Source organism: Pleurodeles waltl, chromosome 7 (genome assembly GCF_031143425.1).
Source record: "Pleurodeles waltl isolate 20211129_DDA chromosome 7, aPleWal1.hap1.20221129, whole genome shotgun sequence".
In the NCBI taxonomy this organism is placed as follows: domain Eukaryota; kingdom Metazoa; phylum Chordata; class Amphibia; order Caudata; family Salamandridae; genus Pleurodeles; species Pleurodeles waltl.
Genome location: NC_090446.1, coordinates 80,306,019 through 80,322,082, shown reverse-complemented (window position 1 = coordinate 80,322,082; position 16,064 = coordinate 80,306,019). Strand labels below are relative to the sequence as shown.

Here is a 16,064-nt window from a genome sequence, read left to right as displayed (position 1 = left end):
AACATGCAGAACCTCATATTCAGCCCCCCTCCTCAATAGAATATCAATTGGAGCTGGGTCAAGCGGAGAATCCGACTTCACTGAAGTTGCCACAGCCCAAATCTCCTCTTTGGTCAGTTGCGGGAAAGTAGAGAGTACTGATTTGTTGTTAATTATTCTTGGTCTGCTGTCCACATTAACCATATGATCTATTGAGCCTTAAAGGACATTATAAATGTATCTTACTTTCCCAAGTAAGTGGTTTGCAGGAGATTCACACCATTAAAATGATACAGATGCACTGGGCCCGGTTTCTGGAGTATCATGGTTCTGCAACCAAGTTAACATATTATAAATCTCTCTTGAAGAGTTAATAGATTACTTAATCCTCTCTGCAGACTTGTTTGTTCATGCCAATCAAATTGCATGATGATATTTTGTCAGAGATGCTTTGGGGTAAAACCTACCTTTGTGCATTCCACTTAGACAGTAATAAACCCAAAACACTCAACTGCCCCTTGTTAGAAATGGGATCTCTAGTTGGCAGTCTGTATGCACCCTGTCCAAGTAGGAACCCTAACTCTAGTCAAGACAAGGGAGATACCTGCTCATATAACCCCTGCTCACCCCCTTGTGTTTTGCTTTACTGCTGACTGAGCCAAAATACACACACTGAGAGGATTCAAAAAGATTCTCTGGAATGCACCCCTTAATCTGAATAAGACATTTATTATATCTTTCTGCAAGGCTCGTGAAGGAAGGCCTGTATAGCCAAAAGTGTACTTTTAAAATATGCAACAATTAAGTAAGACCATGTACGAAGAATATTCAATCTATAACAGCAAATATATACATGCAAGGATGCAAACACTTATATTGATATATGTATATATTCATATACAATGTAAAGCAAGTAATTAATAAAAATGCATCACCGAAGGGCCGGCCTGGTGCTTCATCTTTCTCCTGCCAGCAAGTCGTTGACCCTGGTTCGACCACAACGAGAAAGCAAGGTCTCTACCGTCCCAGGGAAATATATCGGGCATTCGACGTCTAAATCCTGATTGAGGTCTCTGAATCTCCCACTGTTGACCTAGGTCTCATATATTTTAAACAAACGAGGAAGGAGCTTTCTGAAAATAACCGTCCCGCTGTGCAAGAAGTATTAAAGAATGCTGGCTATTTTAGGTAAGCTTTGAAAGAAACACATCGGAACTTGGCCAAAATCCCAAAGTGTCTTTCCCAAAACTAAACTGTTCCCTGTTGTACCATAAACAGCAGTCTAGTACATCCTTATCTTTCTAACTGACTCCTCCACGTTATGTTCTAGCCCTTCGGTGAAAAAAGAACACAAAGAATTTTTTAAAAAACATTGCATAACATGTTTTGTACGGAAAACTAATTGAACCTTTAACGTGGCAGTGAAGCTAAGGCTAAGCTGAATACAAAATAGTCTCTAACTGGTCAGCTGAATACAAAATGGAGTCTGTAACTGGTCACCGCTAATGTGACGGTGGACAGCTAAGCCAAGTGCAAAGTGGTGCGACATGAAGTCAGTGGTCAAAACACAAATATAACTACACCTTGTTAGCTTGGCACAAGCAGTCAGGCTTATCTCAGAAGCAATGTGTAAAGCATTTGCACATAACGCACAGTAATAAATGAAGACACTACAAAAGGACACCACACTAGTTTTAGAAAAATAGCCAATATTAATCTATATAAAACAAGACCAAATACGATAAAAATCCACCATACAGTAATAAATATATGAATTCTGCAAGATTTACTAAAAAAAAATACAGTTCCCTGAAGTCGATAGCTCCACATGGGGGCTATCACCGTGTAGTGATCAACAAAAGCAACAGTTCAGACCAGCCTCGGCGTCTCAGGCCAGCTACGGTGTCGGGAAGACCCGCGAACAGTACCTTTGGAATTGCAGGGTATTGTGATCCTCGTGGTGAGCTCCAGAGGGCTTGCGGTGTCAGTTCCGGAGTCGGTGCATGAGTCGTGGGCCCCCTTGTAGTCACACGCCTTGCAGATCGAACTCGAGGCTGATGAAGTCAGGAGCGCTGGCGTGGATGGCGTCGGGGCTGCAGTGCGAAGCGTGGCGACGTGCGGTGCCCACAGATCACGGTGCCAGCAGCAGCTCGGCGATGGCATCCAGCGGGGTCAGTGAGACTAGGGCTGCGGTGTGAAGTGGGGGCGGTGCGAAGTGTGATGTCACCACATCACGGTGCAGGCAGTGGCGTCATCTTTGCTGAAGTGCTGTCGTTGGTAGGACCAAGCTAGCGGTGTGGGACAGGATGGTGCTTCGTGACCCTCAAGAACAGTGTCCGCAGGCCACTGTGCAGGAAGGAGGCCGGGTGATAACACTAGAGTCGATGATGCTGGCGTTGGTGGACTGGGGCTGCAGTGCGATAGAGATGGTGCTTTGTGTACCTCACGAGCGGTGTCCACAGGCCACGGTGCAGGCAGCGGCGCCACTGTCAGCAGGAGCAGCATCGTTGGGGATGCCCTGGCTGCAGTGTGAGCAGGCAATGCTGGAGTGCGGGCCCACAGGTCGCAGTGCGATCAGCGGCTCGGTGAAGTTGTCCGATGACGGCATTGGTGAGACCAGGGTCACAGTGCAAAGTGGGGCAATGCGATTTCATACGGCATCTGCAGGTCACAGTGCAGGTCATTGGCGGCATTGCAGTGATTTCTCCTCTTAAATAGCACAAAACACACAGTTCCCAGTGCTGCAGGTTGAGGAAACTGAAGTCTTTGGTGTCCCTGAGACTTCCAACAGGAGGCGAGCTCTACTCCAAGCCATTGGAGAACTTCCTCAAGCAGGACACACAGCTAAGTTCACCCTTTGCACTCTTTTCAGGCAGAAGTAGCAACTGCAGGCCAGTCCAGCAAAGCAACACAGCAAAGGGGCAGTATTCCTTCTCCAGCCCATCAGCTCTTGTCCTTGGCAGAGGTTCATCTTGTTTCCAGAAAGAATCTACAAGTCTGGGGTTTTGGGTCTTCTTCTTATACCCTGTTCTGCCTTTCAAGTTGGCAAACTTCAAAGCAAAGTCTCAAGTGTTTGCAAGATCCTTCCGTGTCCAGGTCAGGCCCCAGACACACACCAGGGGGTTGGAGACTGCATTGTGTGAGGGCAGGCACAGTCCTTTCAGGTGTAAGCGACCACTCCTCCCTCCACTCTCGCTCAGATGGCCCATCAGGATATGCAGGCTACACCCCAGACGCCTTTGTGTCACTGTCTGGAAGGAATTCACAACAGCCCAACTGTCAAACTAACCCAGACGGGGAATCCACAAACAGGCAGAGTCACAGAATGGTTTAAGCACGAAAATGGCTTCTTTCTAAAAGTGGCATTTTCAAACTCACAGTCTAAAAACCAACTCCACTAAAAGATATATTTCTCAATTGTGAGTTCAGAGACTCCAAACTCCATATTTCTATCTGCCATCAAAGGGAATCTACGCTTTTAAGTTATTTAAAGACAGCCCCCATGTTAACCTATGAAGTAGATAGGCCTTGCAATAGTGAAACCCTAGTTTGGCAGTATTTCACTGTTAGGACATGTGTAACATATCAGTACATGTAAATACACTGCACCCTGCCCATGCAGCTACCTAGGGCCTACCTTAGGGGTGCCTTACATGTACCAAAAGGGAAGGTTTGGGCCTGGCAAGTGGGTTTACTTGCCTAGTCGATTCACAGGTTAAAACTCCACACACAGACACTGCAATGGCAGGTCTGAGCCATGTTTACAGGGCTTCTCATGTGGGTGGCACAATCAGTGCTGCAGGCCCACTAGTAGCATTTGATTTACAGGCCCTGGGCACCTCTAGTGCACTTTACTAGGGACTTATGAGTAAATCAATTATGCCAATCATGGTTAAACCAATCAACAGTACGATTTAAATAGGGAACACTTGCACTTTAGCACTGATTAACAGTGGTAAAGTTTACAGAGACCATAACCAGCAAAAAACAGACCGAGAAAAAATAGGAGGAAGAAGGCAAAAAGGGCGATTTCCAACACCGCTGCATTCCATTGCATACTGATGGCTCTTCCTAAGCAGGAAGGGTTGGAAGGGCTTTCACACTTTAAAGGGTTGTGGTTTGACCCCACACAAAGGACTGATAACCCTCTCAGAACTCCGGGCATATGGGATTGGCCTGAAAGGGAACTGGGGCACTTCAAAACCACTCTTTGAAGCCTCCCCCACTTCAAAGGCACATTTGGGTACAGGTACTGGGCCTCTGACACTCCATACTCGGAACACTTTTGGACTGAGGAAATTCTACCAGGAAAAAGGAGTGTGGTACAATTCTTCTGTGAGAACCCTTTATTCTCCTCCTGGTCCTGTTGCTGAGGAATCTGCTTCCTATGTATGGTTATGCATAGGGCAGCTAAAATTCTTGACCGATGCCTCCTTACTATATAGGTCAAAACAAATATACTGAGGTCCTACTACCTAGGCAGACTTCTGAGCCTCAGCTACCATTTAATGAGCCTTTGATGGAACCCTTATTATGGGATATTGCCAAACCCTGCACTAGGCCCCCTGTGGCCGACCAGTTACCCAGTGCCCTGCTTTTGTTTCATGGCATCTTTCACCAGACAGTCTTGTTGTTCATGCACCACTAGTCTGTCTACTCCCGATACATTTCCCTGTATTCCTCCTGATGACTTTTGGCAAGAGGGTCTTCACTTCCATTAGCCTAACCCTCTGCTCTGTCCACCCCAGCTGCTTTTGGGACATTACTCTCATATTCTTTAGGGTCTGATGGCTCAAGATCTCCTAGATGTTCCTCACGACCTTCTCTCTGTTCTGGCCCAGGCAATTCAAGATGGTCATGATCTAGCCAAGTTCACAATTAGTTGTAGCTGGGACACCAAGGACTCCATTGGGTGCACTATCCGCATTGCCATTCACCACCATGCTTGGCTGTGTTTTACTGGGTTCTCTAGCGACATCAATTCCTCGTTGAAGCATGTGTCCTTTGATGAGACACGCTTGTTTGGGGACAAGACTAACTTTGCCCTTGAGCAATTCGTAGAGGGCAGGGCCCCAGCTCACTCTTGGGCCTCTCCACATCCCCTCTCCAACTGCATCAGTTCAATGCTCCATTGAGGGTTTTGGATGAGGCACCCTGTCCAACCCCTCCAGGGGACCCAGCAATTTTGCAGTCACAGCTGAAGTGCCCACCACCCTTCCAGCCACAATCAGCCTGCCAACCAGTCCGCAACACCTTTAAAAACCCCCTTTCACCGCCACTTCTGTCCATTTGGCCCCCACCCACCCTTCAACCCCACCTGCCAAACTCCTTTAGGATGCTCTTGACAGACCACAGTCACCCAGTGGCAGGCAGAATCTGTCAATTCTTTCCAGGTTGGCATATCATTGTGTCGCAGGTGGGTTCTGCAGATAGTTTGCAGGGTTATGATCACTGATTCCTTTCTTCACTGCCCTCACCTTCCACTGTTCCCTCAACGACTGTCTGAGGACTGTCTCCATTTTGCTGCAGGAAGTGCAAGCCCTTTTAGTTTTAGCCAAAGGAGTTATTGAGAGGGCGCCAGTGCCAGAAGTAGAGAATGGTTGTTATTACTTCTACTTTCTAGTGCCCAAGAAGTACTGAGGTCTTCAACCTATATTAGATCTGCACCCTCTCGATGCCTTCCTCCAAAAGGAAGAGTTCAAGATGCTCACCCTGGCCCAAGTCTTGTCTGCCCTCGACTTTGGTATAACCAACGCCCCTCAGGCATTCACAAAAGTGGTGGAGGTGGTGGTGCCAACTCAAGTTTGGAGGTCTGGGGTACCAGTCTGCCCCCTACCTTGACCATTGGCTGCTGATGGTGGGGTCACTTCTAAACCACTCTTTGAAGCCTTCCCCACTTCAAAAGGCACATTTGGGTATAAGTACTGGCCCTCTGACACACTGTAACACTTTTGGACTGAGGACATTCTACCATGAAGGACTGCAGTATTGTCAGGAGGGACTGCCACCTTGCTGTTTGCTCTGCTGTGTTGGCCTACTGCCTGCTACTTCTTGCCTGGGAGTGAGAGGACTGTGCTTAAATCTCTACGTCCTGCAATGCAATCTAGAGTTTCTCCAAGGGCCTCACTGAGCTTGCCTCCTCTTTCTGAAGTCCCAGGGACATCAAAGACTTCACTTGCATCTTGCTCCCAGCTACCTTTAGGCTATGGAAACCTTCTGTCATCTTTGGGGTTGAGTGTCAATATGCCAAAGTCATACCTGACTTCTACTCAGACACTCCCCTGAGACACTCTGGGCATGGTTCGGTTTTGTGTCGTTTCCCTGGGAAAGAGTGCCCCATCCAATCTTTCAGCCTTGATTCAGGATTTTAATGAGGTTGATTCTAAGGCTGCTGGGACTGATGACTTTCTGTCGAATTTGTAGAGTGGCATATGCATGTTCTACAGTGGAATGTGAAGTCTCAGTGGGCCCAACATCTAGGTGACCTCTCTGACCATGTTCAGATTTTGTAGGAGGCTGCAAAAGATCTGTAATGGTGGTTGGTGAACCACAGTTGGGTCAGCGGCTAACCCATCTCCCTTCCCCACCCCGAACTGACAGTGGTAACCAATGCATCGCTGCTGAGATTGGACAGCATCTGGGAGAGGTGGAAATCAGAGGCCTCTGGTCTCAGGCAGGGTCCTGGCTCCACATTAACCTTCTTGGGCTGAGGGCCATTTGCTTGGTGCTGAAAGCCTTTATACCATCCATCAAAGAGAGGCTGGTACAGGTGCTCACGGACACAGATATGTGGTACTGCAACAAACAGGGTGGGTGGGGTCACAGACCCTGTACCAGAGTGCCTTGCTCCTCTGGAAATGGCTGTGCCACAAAGGTCTCTTCTTGGTGGTGAATCAACTGGCAGGATCATTGAATGCCTGGGTGGCTCCGCCATCAGCGCCTAGTGGATCACGATTGGCAATTACACCCTAAGATGGCATCAGGCATCTTCCGTAAATGGAAGATGGCTCACAAATGGAAGATGGCTTTCAAACGGAAGATGGCTCGATCTGTTTGCTGCCAAAAACACATCAGCACTTTTGCACTTTGGAGTTTCCAAGGTGTCTCTCAATGGGGGACACATTTCGCCCAAGTGAAACTCGGGACTCCTGTATACCTTCTCAGTGATACCACTCCTGCCATGAGTTCTGAAGGACAGACAAGGCCCACTTCATCCTATTGGCTCTGGATTGAGCACAAAGAGTATGTGTAGGAAGCTGGCTCTGTATATACATTATATCAAAATGAGATATAGTGTGCACAGAGTCCAGGAGTTTCCCAGAGGCTAAAGTAGATAATACTACTGCTGTCTTTTGTGGTAATGTGGTTGAGCAGTTAGGCTTATCAGAGGGTAGTGCAAAGCATTTGTTGTACACACACAGACAATAAAGGAAGCACACACTCAATGACTAACTCCAGACCAATGTTTTTTAAAGAGCAAACATGTCTTTTGTTAATTTATTTCTAGAACCACAAAATTCAAGTTGCAGATAAGAACATGAATAAATAAGTATTCCACATATGTATCAATACCACTTTGGTTAGAATTGGTAAGTAGTACAGTTTTTGAATAAATGGCAATAATCTGTTTCTAAAGTTGACAGTGCAATTTTCATGAACAGTTCCTGGGGGAAACAAAAGTTAGTACAATTTGAAGGTAAGTGCAAGACTTACAGTTCCATTCTCCAGGGTTTAGGAAGTCCACAGTTTGGGGTTCAAGTTAAGACTAAACACCCACCACCAGCAACATGGGGCCAGCCGGGTGCACAGGTCAAAGATGAGGCAAATTTAACATGGGCTCCTATGGAGACTGGGTGCACTCTGAATCAGGCCTGCTTGCAGGTAAGTACCTGCATCTTTGGAAGGCAGACCTGAGGGGTTTAGAGGAGCACTGGAGGGGCCGCAGGTCAGCACCAAGCACACACCCTTAGCAGCACAGGGGTGGCCGGGGGCAGGATGCAAACACAGCGTCGGGCTCCCAGTGCTTTCCTATAGTGGGACCTCTGGGGGCCACAAAGATGCTGCAGGTGAAGCCCAGGGGGTCAGTTTCTAGAAACCAAAGGCTGGACAAGGAGAGGGGCCGCCTGCTGGACGTTGCTGCACCGAAGGTCGGATTCCCCAAGGCCAGGGGGATGCGGGTGCAACGGTTACCCTTTGGCGTCGGAAATCTTGTTCCGGTTCTGTCGCGATCGGTGGGGTCCTTCGGATTCAGTATGCAGGCGTCATCATGGTGAACTCGAGGGGTCATACTAGGGTGGGCACTTGCTCAGAATCACCTGGGAACCAGCTCTACTTGGTTGGGCCACCCGGACTCAGGCCGTGGGCATCAGGTGCAGAGTGGTCAGGATGCAAGGATCCCGGGCAATTCTGAAGTACTAAGATAGAGTTTCTTCTTGGATAGGGCCGCTGTCCACAGGAGTTCTTGGTCCTCTGTGGTGCCGGCAGTCCTCTGAAGGCTTTTCAGAAGTTGCTGGTCCTGCAGGATTCGTCACTTTCTTTTTCAGGGCTTTTGAAGCTGGGGACAGCCGGTGGGGCTCAGCCCAGTCAGTTTGTGTCTTCCGTCTTCTCTGGTAGGGTTTCAGGGAAGCCCTTAAATCCTGGATTTAGGGGTGTTACAGGTATCAGAGGGCAGTTTTTCTCCCCACCAGCACACACACACTGCAATGGCAGTGTGCATGTGCTTAGTGAGGAGTCCCCCAGTGTAGCATAAGACTTTCCCTGGCCACAGGGCCCTTGGTACCATGGGTACCTTTTACAAAGAACTTAACTGTGTGCCAGGGTTGGCAAATTGTGGAAACAATGGTACAGGTTTTGGGAAAGAACACTGGTGCTGAGGCCTGGATAGCAGGATCCCAGTACACTCTCAGTCAAAGTTGGCATCAATAGCAGGCAAAACGTAGATGGTAACTGTGATCGGGCAACCCTGATCACGGCAGCGGGAGGAGTTTCTGTGTCGGGTTCTCCCGACACGTCATTTCCGCGTTCCCATGTCACCATGGGAACTCTCACCCCGTCACGGCCTCGTTTCCCTGGAAACAGGGAAACTCTCGAACTCGTTGGCACCGCAGGACGTCATAAAGACGCCGACCTATAAGATAGGCAATGGTACATTAAAACCACAAATGACTAAGATTGAAGCAATTCAAAACGCACCAATCCCAAAAACGAAAAGAGACTTGCAATCTTTTCTTGGGCTAGTGGGTTACTACCGTAGATTTATACCGGGTTATTCCACTGTTGCGGCCCCCCTTACTGATCTGTTATCCAAAAAGCACCCCAACAAATTGGTTCCTCTTTCTGACAGTCAAAGGGCTAGTTTTGACCGGTTAAAATCTTCTCTTACCTCGGAACCGGTTTTGCAATGTCCTGATTTCTCTAGCCCTTTTCATCTGTACACGGATGCTTCTAATGTGGGTCGTGCTCGCACAACCGGACTCGGATGGTAGGGATCACCCGATTGTATTTATCAGCCGGAAACTGCTTCCCCGGGGATGTCATTACCCCACCATTGAGAAAGAGTGTTTGGCCATTAAATGGGCAGTAGAGACCTTGCAATATTATCTCCTGGGTAGACCTTTTCTACTGTATACAGATCATGCTCCTCTTACCTGACTTGCCTCACATAAGGATTCCAACTTTAGGATATTGTGCTGGTTTCTTGAACTTCAGCCTTTTTCCTTCCAGGTCTGTCATGTCCCTGGAACGCAACAGGGTCCTGCGGATTACTTGTCCAGGTTTCCTTGCCCTGCTCCGGTCCTCGAGCAGGACCGTTCTTGGGATGGGGTATGTGATCGGGCAACCCCGATCACGGCACCGGCAGCGGGAGGAGTTTCTGTGTCGGGTTCTCCCGACACGTCATTTCCACGTTCCCATGTCACCATGGGAACGCTCACCCCGTTACGGCCTCGTTTCCCTGGAAACAGGGAAACACTCGAACTCGTTGGCACCGCGGGACGTCATAAAAACGCCGACCGCGTCAAGGAGGTGTGTGTGGGCGGCGAAAGGAGGACAGAGGACGGAGACACCCCAGGGCAGCAGGAGTCAACGGAACGCAGAGCCGCAGAGAGGGGAAGAACAAGGCCACCAACGAAGGAACACTGGAGATCAGGACCCAAGAGCCCAGCCACGACCCTGGAGTGTCGTGGCACACAAAGGTACGGTCCCTCCTAGGGACAAGGGGAGGAAATACAAAAACCTCACCGGGGAAGGGAACTGGGGAGGGGTGAGAAGGGAAAAGGGGTAAGGGAAGGGCACAGTCTCTTTAAGGAAAAGAGAGACTGACTATCCTAACCTATTTGGGCGCACCGTGAGTTACTTACCTGAAGCACAGACAGTGTTTTGTTTGAGAAACAGTACACGGGTGACTGCACGCTCTTTCTATCTCCCTACTTACCCACTCCCTATTTCCTGTTTAAAGAGAAAACCCCAGAAACATCTTTATACTTACCATGGCGTTCTTCTGTTTTCTTGCCGGTACCTCCCTGGAGCCACTCCAAGTTCCCAGAGAACACTGACCTAGGAGAGAAAAGAAGAACAACAACAGAGTTAAAAGAAGAGAAATTAACCGGGTTACGCCATAAACAAACTGAACTTTATTTTGAAAACACCTGGACAAAGAAAGAAGTTTAAATAAATAAATCCTTACTTACCCTATTATCCAATCTCCGTCTGGTTTATACCGTTCAGCCTGTCACAGTGGTGTCAGAAGTGGGATTTTTAACCACGACGGCTGAGGAACGGTATAAACCATGAGTGAACAACCTAGCCTAGAGGACATGATCAAACAGCTGGCGGAAGGCCAACGCCATTTACAGCTGGTCTGGGAAGCTCACCAGCGCGAGGCCAAAGAAGATAGGGAAGCATTGCAGTCCGCCCTAAAGAGTCAAGCCACCATATTGGCGAACAATCAGCTGGTCCGTGAGACGGCAATGAAAAAGTTAACTGAGACAATAGCTGCTAGTAAAGTTCACCCGAATGTTCCCAGTTCGGTTCTACAACGATATCAGGAAGGGGAAGATCCGGATTCATTCTTTACTAACTTTGAGCGGGTCGCTTCTTCAGCTCAGTGGCCCGAAGAAAGATGGGGACAATACATTGCTCCTTTACTCACCGGTCTTATACAGGCAGCTTATCAGGCGGCCAATCGAGACGGTACTACGTCCTATAAAGACATAAAAAAGAGCATTTTGGAACGGGTAGGTCACAGTACCGAGTTCTATAGAGTAAAGTTTCGTAAAGTCAAGTGGGGACAGAATGAGGACCCCCGAACCTTCTACTTTAGGGTTAAGGATTTGGCGCTCAAATGGTTGGGACCTATAGGAACTATCCGAGAGGATGTTATCAAGACAATCATCCTCGAACAATACTTGGACTCTTTACCAACCGGTATAAAAAAAATTGGATAAGACAGCATCCTAATGTGGATACAGACATGGCTATAGACTTGGCCTGTGCATACCACAGATCCACGGACTTGAGATCAATAGCACCACGGCCCACTCCCAAATCCATTACCCCTCCAGTAAGGCCCATACAGAGATATCCAGTAGAAGACCCATTTCCACGTAAACCAGGGGAGGGTCATCTAATACCAGGACCCCAATGTTTTAACTGTGGAGAATGGGGACATATAGCTCGCATGTGTCCCAGGAAAACAGAGGGGGTGGAACCTATGGAGATAGGAGTAACACGACGCCGGGTCCTATGTACAGGAAAAGGGGACACCAAATTTAAACAGACTCTAAGAATCAATGGTCGCCTCCTCTCTGCCCTCATAGACTCGGGATGTAGTCAATCGGTCATCCGACAAGATCTAATAGACCCACTGGATGAAAGCACCAGCCAAAGAGTTACTATTTGCTGTATACATGGCGATAAGGCGCAATACCCCCTTACCACAGTAGAGTTAGAGTGGGGAAAGTATAGAGACTTCCTTCCCATGGGAATTATGGATCAACTCATCGAAGAATGTATTGTTGGCACAGACTACGTGCACTTCCAGCAACTCTTAAATGGTACCCAAACACAGAAGGAGAGCTTCGAATGGTGGACCGAGGCTCTTTTTTCTTATAGCGAAATTGAGTGTCCCCCATATCGTAGGAAACTTTCCCGTCGGGAAAAAAGAGAAAACAAGGCACAGTTTTGAGAGGTAAAAGAGCTAAGTCAACCCATAAGAGTGATAGCAGAGAATTATAGAGCACCCATCAGTTTCCGCCATCATCAGAGGGAGGACCCTACCCTCACTCATGCATAGAGAACAGCAAAAACTGAAGAAACTGACGAGGTGGGTCCCTATTTTTTAGTACAACGAAACCTTCTGTATAGGGTGACCACTACCAGGGCAGGGGAACGCAAATACCAATTAGTAGTCCCAGAGACATATAGAGACCAAGTACTCCTCCTAGCCCACAATCAACCGGGAGGGGGCCATTTTGGCAGGGACAAAACCGAGGAATATCTCCTCCGAAGATTTTACTGGCCAGGGGTGTTTGCCCACATTAGGAAATATTGCTTACAATGCCCTAGATGTCAACTCACCGACCCCGGCAGGCCCCGGAAAGCACCCCTCCTACCTCTTCCTATCATCGATATCCCGTTTAGTAGGGTGGGAATGGATCTAATTGGACCCTTACTTCCCTAAAGTAAGGGACACACTTATATACTAGTTATAGTAGACTATGCAACCAGATACCCAGAAGCCATTCCTCTTGCCAGCATGACGACTAAAACAGTAGCACAGGCAATGATAACGGTATTCACTAGGACAGGGTTTCCCCGAGAGATTCTTACTGACCAGGGTACACCCTTCATGTCCAACCTCATGAAGCAGATATGCAAGGTACTCGGCATTACCCAAATTAAAACTTCCGTTTATCATCCACAGACAGATGGCCTCGTTGAACGATACAACCGGACTATTAAAACACTATTAAAGAAAATAGTCGACGACACAGGGAGGGACTGGGACCAGAAACTGCCCTTAGTTCTCTATGCCATTCGAACCCACGAACAGTCCTCAACAGGTCATAGCCCGTTCGAACTGGTATTCGGAAGGCAACCCCGTTCCCTTTTAGATATGGCCGTCGAAGCCTGGGAGGAAGAAGAGGAAGAGGAAGGTCGACCATTGTTAGAATACGTCCAGAAGCTTAAATCACATTTACAAGACTTATGGGAGAATGTACGACAACATCTGGAAAAGGCCCAAGAGACACAAAAACAATATTATGATAGGGGAAGTAAACTGCGTACATTCCTTCCTAATGACCAAGTACTGATCATGCGACCCACGTCTGATCAAACATTGTTAGCCAGATGGCAGGGGCCATAGAGGGTTGTTAGAGCAATCTCCCTTGTCACCTATCTCATAGAATTAAGTGTCAACCCCCAAAAAAAACAAATTTATCATGTGAATCTCCTCAAGAAATGGGAAGCAGAGGAGGAGGTTAGCGAGAGAATAGCAGTGGGTTGTCTTGTATCTCCCATGAAGGAAGTAGAGATAGAGCTGTTTCCCTCTGGGGATCAACAAAAGACAAATATGCCCTATGTCGACACTTCACTAACCGAGTCAGAGAAGGGTCAGTTATACGCTCTGTTAACCCAATACCCAGGGGTTTTTTCAGACATACCTGGCAGAACGTCCCTGATCTATCATAGAATAAGAACACCACCAGGACAGACTATTCGACTACGGCCTTATCGTATTCCCGAGGCTAGGAAACATATCATAGAAGACGAAATAGAAAAGATGATACACTTAGGAGTAATTGAGCCCTCTGTCAGTCCCTGGTGCTCTCCTGTAGTCCTGGTCCCAAAACCTGACGGAACGGTTCGCTTTTGTATTGACTTCTGCCAACTCAATGCAATCTCTAGGTTTGACTCTTATCCTATTCCCCGGGTGGATGATGTTCTAGAAAAGCTAGGAAAAGCTAATATATGTCTACCTTGGACCTCACAAAAGGGTACTGGCAGATACCCCTTTTCCCCGAAGATAAAGAGAAAACAGCCTTCTCTACTCAATCTGGTCTGTATCAATTCACAGTGCTACCTTTTGGTCTCCACGGAGCCCCGGCAACCTTTCAGAGGTTGATGGATAGGTTATTAAAACCCTTCCATTCATTCTCTGCTGCCTATCTTGATGATGTCGTCATCTTTAGCAATACTTGGCTAGACCATCTGCAACATCTCCACCAAATTTTTACCACTCTCACAGAAGCAGGATTGACGGCTAATCCTAAAAAGTGCATATTAGGGAAGACTGACATATCATATCTTGGCTATAAGATAGGCAATGGTACATTAAAACCACAAATGACTAAGATTGAAGCAATTCAAAACGCACCAATCCCAAAAACGAAAAGAGACTTGCGATCTTTTCTTGGGCTAGTGGGTTACTACCGTAGATTTATACCGGGTTATTCCACTGTTGCGGCCCCCCTTACTGATCTGTTATCCAAAAAGCACCCCAACAAATTGGTTCCTCTTTCTGACAGTCAAAGGGCTAGTTTTGACCGGTTAAAATCTTCTCTTACTTCGGAACCGGTTTTGCAATGTCCTGATTTCTCTAGTCCTTTTCATCTGTACACGGATGCTTCTAATGTGGGTCTTGGGGCCGTGCTCGCACAACCGGACTCGGATGGTAGGGATCACCCGATTGTATTTATCAGCCGGAAACTGCTTCCCCGGGGATGTCATTACCCCACCATTGAGAAAGAGTGTTTGGCCATTAAATGGGCAGTAGAGACCTTGCAATATTATCTCCTGGGTAGACCTTTTCTACTGTATACAGATCATGCTCCTCTTACCTGGCTTGCCTCACATAAGGATTCCAACTTTAGGATATTGCGCTGGTTTCTTGAACTTCAGCCTTTTTCCTTCCAGGTCTGTCATGTCCCTGGAACGCAACAGGGTCCTGCGGATTACTTGTCCAGGTTTCCTTGCCCTGCTCCGGTCCTCGAGCAGGACCGTTCTTGGGATGGGGTATGTGATCGGGCAACCCCGATCACGGCACGGGCACCGGGAGGAGTTTCTGTGTTGGGTTCTCCTGACACTTCATTTCCGCGTTCCCATGTCACCATGGGAACGCTCACCCCGTCACGGCCTCGTTTCCCTGGAAACAGGGAAACGCTCGAACTCGTTGGCACCGCGGGACGTCATAAAAACGCCGACCGCGTCAAGGAGGTGTGTGTGGGCGGCGAAAGGAGGACAGAGGACGGAGACACCCCAGGGCAGCAGGAGTCAACGGAACGCAGAGCCGCAGAGAGGGGAAGAACGAGGCCACCAACGAAGGAACACTGGAGATCAGGACCCAAGAGCCCAGCCACGACCCTGGAGGGTCGTGGCACACAAAGGTACGGTCCCTCCTAGGGACAAGGGGAGGAAATACAAAAACCTCACCGGGGAAGGGAACTGGGGAGGGGTGAGAAGGGAAAAGGGGTAAGGGAAGTGCACAGTCTCTTTAAGGAAAAGAGAGACTGACTATCCTAACCTATTTGGGCGCACCGTGAGTTACTTACCTGAAGCACAGACAGTGTTTTGTTTGAGAAACAGTACACGGGTGACTGCACGCTCTTTCTATCTCCCTACTTACCCACTCCCTATTTCCTGTTTAAAGAGAAAACCCCAGAAACATCTTTATACTTACCGTGGCGTTCTTCTGTTTTCTTGCCGGTACCTCCCTGGAGCCACTCCAAGTTCCCAGAGAACACTGACCTAGGAGAGAAAAGAAGAAGAACAACAGAGTTAAAAGAAGAGAAATTAACCGGGTTACGCCATAAACAAACTGAACTTTATTTTGAAAACACCTGGACAAAGAAAGAAGTTTAAATAAATAAATCCTTACTTACCCTATTATCCAATCTCCGTCTGGTTTATACCGTTAAGCCTGTCACAGTAACCATGCCAACAAGGGCACTTTCCTACAGTATGGTATCCAGAACTCTTGGGCTTCAGCATTTGTCCTTTGATCAGGGTGCCCCTTTGGGGAGGACCTGCAGTTGAAGCAACAGGGCTGGGTCAAGGATATCTGTTACTTGCTTCACCTGCAAATT

The 16,064-nt window shown here is 48.0% G+C and overlaps 1 long non-coding RNA gene across 1 annotated transcript; it reads right to left on the bottom strand.

Moving 5' to 3' along the window:
• Positions 1–952: 952 nt before the first annotated feature.
• On the bottom strand, positions 953–15,715 carry LOC138247197 (uncharacterized). Its single transcript, XR_011194358.1, has 3 exons — positions 15,659–15,715; positions 10,466–10,533; positions 953–1,078 (listed from the first exon to the last, which is right to left on the bottom strand). It is a non-coding gene; the product is annotated as an uncharacterized lncRNA (long non-coding RNA).
• Positions 15,716–16,064: the final 349 nt, after the last annotated feature.